The 6,674-nt window shown below is 35.9% G+C and overlaps 1 protein-coding gene across 1 annotated transcript in view; it reads right to left on the bottom strand.

The window, feature by feature from the left end:
- The window catches only part of LOC110026090 (phosphoglycerate kinase-like), a 47,689-nt gene that overhangs the window by 21,958 nt on the left and 19,057 nt on the right, over positions 1 to 6,674 (bottom strand). The window lies entirely within an intron of this gene.

The following is a 6,674-nucleotide window of genomic DNA, read 5'->3' as shown; positions in this document are numbered from 1 at the left end:
GCCATCGCGACGACAGGAGCTTGGAACCAACTTTGTGGGCAGCAGGACGAGGAGCTTGGAGCGAGCAGCAAGATCTTCTTCAACATTATCTCTTCCTTAGCATAATAACAACCCATAGGACTTCGAGGTAGTTTGCCTAGCGCGACGTAAATCCTCACATTCCCACTTTAGGCTCTTGTACAATGATGTTTTGCAGCGTAAGTCCTAACTCGACTTAGGTTCCGAGGTTGTCGTATGATATGACGTAAACTCTCTTATTTCTGCGGGCTATTTGCATAATCGGGTATTATGCAAGTTTAAGTCTCAAATAATAAAACTGGCAAAATCAAACACTTAATTAACATCGTCTCCAAAATGTAGCCACACAGTAGAATAGTTTGGGAAGTCACTGAGGTTCCTCCTCAAGATCTGTGACACCCCCTACCCTTTACTTCCATTGAACTCCTGAAAGAACTATTGATCATTATCGAGAGTTTTTTCAAATGATTCCCGTCATTTGGGATGTAATTAACTATAGGGGCTTGCCTCTATAGGGAACTTGAAACCCAGGTAAAATAAACCCTATTTAATCTTTGTATTAGATAGGGGAATTTGTCGGTCATATATAAAAGGTTCGCAGACTAAATGGATGTCACAAATCTCTTAGTTTGCAGGATTGGGTCTATCGCCGAGGTCTACACTTATCTTTCGGAAGGGTGTAGTATTCGCGGTATCAGACACGATTATGCAAACTATTGGACGAATGAGATCCACTTGGTCTCATTTTAAAAAAAAAAATTAAAACATACTACTTTTAAAACTCAAATTATATATCTTTTATACTTAAATTAAATTTCAAAAATTATTTTCATATTCTATATTTTCATAATTAATCAATCGAAAAAGTTGACCGACAGCTGGGTGGCATCCTAAGAAGTTACACCAACAGGCCAAAACCATAAGGTCGTCAGGCAAAAGCTAACAATACCCTGATGGGTGAGAGTTCGGGTTGTCACATCGTACATAAGTTTAAAGCACCAAAGTGCTATGTATGTAAATATGAGAAGTGTACCAAGGAGACCTGTTTCTTTAAAAGTATCTTGTGGAACTTCAGCATCTATGTGCTCTTATTAATAAACATTAACAATTGCTTGCTACCATTGGCTACATAAATAAGCTTAGTTCTGTACGATAGCTCTTATTCTTTATTCCTCATGAATCTTTGCACAAACCTCTACACATTGGAAAACACCTTAGACCCATACACAGCCTTATTTCCTGCCATTCTGCTTCTTGGTGCTTATCTAATTCAATGACTGGTAGGAGAAAAGTTATTTCGTTTTTATTCAAATTTGTCTTAAATTTCATACACTCTCCTAAACATAATTTAGGAGTTGTATTCATAAATAACAGAAATTGGTGTCATGATCCCAGCATTGGCTATAATTATCATGATAAATGCTTTAAAACCACATTTTGTCTCCAAACATGTCCCAAACTCCTTATTTTCATCCTGACCTCCTCTCTCAAAAGAATTCAATATCCCTCCTTCGAAATTGCAGCTGAAGTAGACTTAGAAACCTCCCAAGACGTATATCACCCAGTTTAGCTCCCCTAGACCGTTGATGCTAAGCGCGTCGCATTCTTTGGCCTCGCTTCAACTCGGCCATTTCTGACCAAGCTCTAAGCAAGAGCGCTCACAGGTTTTCATGTGTTGGTGCACGATAAAGTCGCTTATCCTTTTGTGATCCTTTTTGTGTTCACTCATGCCCATCCTCCTTCACTCTAGCCAGATGCAAGTGTCCCATTTTTATCAGTCTTTTGCATCGACACCTTATGGCATCAGAGTCTGGTTCTTGTTAGGGGCATGTGCCTTCAATCACCCCACTCTCTTGCATCCATTAGGAATATGCTCCTTTTATTATGACTGGAATCAAGCAAGATTGCTCCCATTAACTAGGGATCATGACAATATCATCGTTTTGTATCTAATTTGGAGCTTTCTCCCATCACTTCTCCCTTCAAGTTTCTCCAGAGTTTTCATCCACTCATGCATAAGTAACCATCCCTTCCCGCTACCTAAGCGTTTGTCGTTGGAGTAGAAGTTGATGCTAATCCTCTTCACTCCTGCTAATTCCCTTCACAAGATGATACTCAACCTCCTAGAGCTGCTATTCCCACCTCTTTTACAGTTTCACTTATGCTAACAAAGGGACAGGAGGCTCCTGCTGGTCCATCCAGCCTCCTAACTCGTTTTTATTCTTTCACCGTGAAACAGTATTGCTTGCCACAAGCCGACCACCACCCTTTTAAGTTAACTGGCTATTATTTTCTTGGAGGTATAAATTTCTAATATAATAACTTCATTTTCCAACACTTCAGTTGCGAAGTTCTCATTTGGTTGTCCAAGCTTAATTTCATCTATAAAGAGATTACGATATCAATCTTCTTGAGAGATGCCACAAGCTAACTAATATTATCACCAAACATTGATTATTTTAGATTTTTATCTAGATGTTGATACTATGAGAATGACATATATATGTGTATATTAAGTTGATTTCATTTCTTTGATGCTTCTATGGACCACTTATTGCCTCTATTTTGGTTGTTTTCCCCCCAATCAGATCCATTACATGAAATTCAAGCTATAGTGTTTGGGTTTAACCATTGGAATCATTATAGATGGGTGTTCCAACTGCTAAACTCTCTTTGATCATTTGCGGCCCGTTTCTAGTCTAGATATACATTTTTGGTCCTTTGGATTAAGGGTTATGGAAGTGCAATTTGAAAGTCTGCCCTCATATTACAAATTTTGCAAGTATTTGATCAAATATTTTATTGGTTGTTTCAAGTTCCACCTTAAAGGTTCAAACTATTAAGATCAGTTTTTATGACCGCTCCTAACAAAATCGTTGTGCTGTAAATACTCATAATCAATTGGGTTCTCTACCTCACTAGGTGTTACTCCCATGGCAAGGACGCCAGAGCTGTTACGTCAATGTTGGCTGAATGAGAGTGTTATACTTGTAATTATTTCTTTTCTTTCGTATTTTCAGTACCAGTCTATTTAGTGTTATAAGGCAGTCTTTTATTTAGAGAGAGGTAGTTTTTGGAGTCAGCTTGTACTCTCCCCGTTTCTTCACACAGGACTGGGTTTTCTGTATCATGGAGTGGCTCCCAGATGGTGTTCAGTCATCTTTTTCTTTCATTTAATTTGAATCCTCCTTTGGAATTATGTCCACATTTTTTCAGGTTATCTGGATTTCGGTAGAAAGTTTTCTGCAAACTTTATTTTTTGCCTTGCATCTTTCTTTGTGTAGGTTTCTAGGGCTGAGATTTACGGCTTCATTGTTCTTCTTGGTATATTCTTATGATATGAATATAACTTAAGATTTATCTCTTGAGTAACAACTTTTTCTTGTTGTTTATAGTTTGTTGGTTGATAAGACTCCAATTGTTCCTCCACCTTAATCCTACTATTACTATTACTATGCCTTCTCTAATAAGATTGCTACCAAGAAAGAAAAGTAAAATTCAAAAAAAAAAAAAAAAAGCTCATGCACCTCCCTACTCTATTATACACCGAATGGAACAACACCCCTATATCCTTAAGGCTGAAATAACCCACTCATTGGTTCTTGGCAACGGTATCTGCAAACAAGAAAATTTGATTTGTTGTCGAGTAGGTGCCACTTGGCCCGAGATGGGATGACACCCATAGAATTAACAAGGCAAGCCTACTAAGATACTTCCCATCTCGATAGATGAACAAGAAGAAAAAGAGAAGTGGCCAATCAATCTCAAAAGAGGAGCCGAGCAACTGAGAAGAGGGGACCTGACATATTAAAGATGAAATGGCATATGAACACAGGAGATTTATGTGGTTTAACTTCGCAACCAATATCCACAATATAGTAAAAGAGGGATTCCGCTATAAACAAAGAGAAGAGTAAATGATAAGAAAAAGGCACACTGCATTCAACAAGTGGAGCAAAATAAAACCAAAGGTGATTAGAAAGTAGAAGTGATATTGAATCAAGTTCAAACATGTAGATCTCAACTCTGATTCAAAAGCAAAAATCAACACTTCCTTGAACCCAGCTCAAAATCAATTTTGAGTCAATTCAAAATTAATTTTTGATTGAATAAATACATAAATACAAATATTATACTACATATGTTATGTTATATCATGAGTACTCGTTCCTTGAACCCAGCTCAAAATCAATTTTGAGTCAAATCAAAATTAATTTTTGATTAAGTAAATACATAAATACAAATATTATACTATATATGTTATGTTATATCTTGAGTACTCAAACTATACTCAAGCAAGTCTAAAGGAAACAAAAAATAATAATAAAGAGTGATAGTAAATTTATAGTGGAGCCCAAAATTAAATGGAAATTTAAGTCAAGTCAGAATTTCATTTATTTTTAAGTGATTTTCGAGCTTTCTAAACAGTCTTAGGAGAGGTAGAACGAAAGGAGTCCTCCTTTACATAAGTTTTAGTTCAATAATAGCATGATCTTTTATTAGGTTTTATAGGAAAAATACAAGAAACCAACTGGCAAGTCCCGATATAGATATTACTAGCTAGACGGTTGCCCACAACAATGGAAACAACAAGGCATAAGATTAATTATTTCATATTTTTAAAAATTGGGTTGATAAAATCAAACAAACCCTCCTTATTTTAAGCCCGTTTTGGCAATCCATTGTTTGGTTCCATAATCAGTTATTGACCCTGATAAACCCAATCCTCCAAAAGCACTTAGAAATAAATCCAAAAGCAATCACCATGTGAGGATCTAGAAATTACTGCCTAACCACTGAATCAGAGAAATTTTGCCATAAATGCCATACAGTAATTGGCAAATTATTTTGTATGTCTGCTCCCACTGCTCAAGAAAATTTCAATCCCTTTAAACCGCAAACATACTATTGAGTAAGAATTAGGTTAAAATGAATTGAGCTAAGACTCTATGTCAAACCATATAAACAAATATAATGCTTGGAAATCAAAATGTTACCCACTCTCAAGCTTCATCACTAGCATATTTTCAATTACATAAATAAATCAAAGATTTGAGTGCTATGTGTAAATATGAAAGTTTAGGCGTAACAACAACAACAGTAGCAAGCCTTTATCCCACTAACTGGGGTCGCCTGGATGAATCATTTTTCTCCACCACGTCCTATTGAATGTCATTTTTTTTTGTAGTTCTAATAAATTAAGATAATTTTTTAGACAACATGCCCATATTTTTTTACGATAGGCTGAATCTAAAGCATCTACTCCCCTGACGGGACCATCAGGTGGCAACATTTAATGTGACCAAACCATTTAAGATGACTCTCTCTAATTTTGTCTGCCACTGGAGCCACACCTACCCTTTCACGGATACATTTATTTTAAATTTTGTCTCTAAGTGTCAAGCCACTCATTCACCTGAGCATTCTCATCCCAGCAACACTTAACTTGGTTATATGTCTCTTTTAAACCCTAAGAGGAAGACTAGACCTCACTAAAAATGAGGTCAACAGCAGGCCTCACCACCATTGATAATTTTTTTCTTTAAGTCTAAGCGATATTTTTCTTTCACACAATAGGCCTAATGCATTCCTCCACTTGTAGCTTGCATTCTAAATATCCCCATCTATATCACCATCACTTTGAACAATAGACCCGAGGTATCTTAAACATTCATACATTTTAATGATTTGATCATTCATTGTTACAACTCTACCACTAGTTCTACTACAACTAAAACTACATTCCACGTAATAAGTTTTAGATCAACTCAAACGAAGGCTTTTAGACTCTAATGAAGAGCTCCATAATTCAAGTTTTTCATAAACTTATTCTCTAGATTTATCCACAAGAAAAATATCATCAGCAAAAAATATACACCAAGGTACATACTTTTCTAAATGTCCAGTAAGAGCATCTAAAACTAAAGCAAAAAAGATGGGTCCTTGATGTAATCCAACAGAAATAGGAAAATACTTGTACAATCCTCCTCCTCTTTGAACACAAGTAACAGTCGCAAGTATCAGTCGTAATATACATATCTTTAATGACTTGAATATAAATCACATTAACATCTTTCTTTACTAATGTCAAAGTTTTGAGAAAAATAGGCTGAATAATGAATAGGCTCGATTGCCTTTTCCCTTGCTTTCATTCCATTAAATAACAATCATACAATCTATTTTAGGTACAAAATAAAGTACATATAATATATTTTAGATAAGTTAATAATACATATTCTTAATCTAAATATTCTACTAAAAGAGAAATATATCAGAATAAAGATATTGGAAATAAGGAAGCTTCTAATTATAGAAAACTCTTAATTTAGTTGGTCTGATTTTCATCCGTCCTGATTAACAACCCCCCTCAAATTGATGTTGACTGATCAGGAAGCATCAATTTGCCAACAAGAAACTGATAATATTGTCGGGACAAAAAATCCTCAAGTCGTGAGTGTCAAAGCACAAAAATGCCGAAGCCTGAAAATGCTGAAGCCCAAAAGTGTCGAAGCTCAAAAGTGTCTGTTTCCGTTCATTTTTCTCTTTTTTATTTTAAAAGGAGTCGCCAGCTTGTCGATCGTCGTATACTTCCCCCATTCGAATAAATCTCCCTCCCGAACCATATAAATGATTCGAAGAGGAGAGGAATCGAATAA

The sequence above is a fragment of the Phalaenopsis equestris genome, unplaced genomic scaffold (assembly GCF_001263595.1).
Source record: "Phalaenopsis equestris unplaced genomic scaffold, ASM126359v1 Scaffold000349, whole genome shotgun sequence".
NCBI classification, from domain to species: Eukaryota; Viridiplantae; Streptophyta; class Magnoliopsida; order Asparagales; family Orchidaceae; genus Phalaenopsis; species Phalaenopsis equestris.
This window is presented reverse-complemented; position numbering and strand designations above follow the sequence as displayed.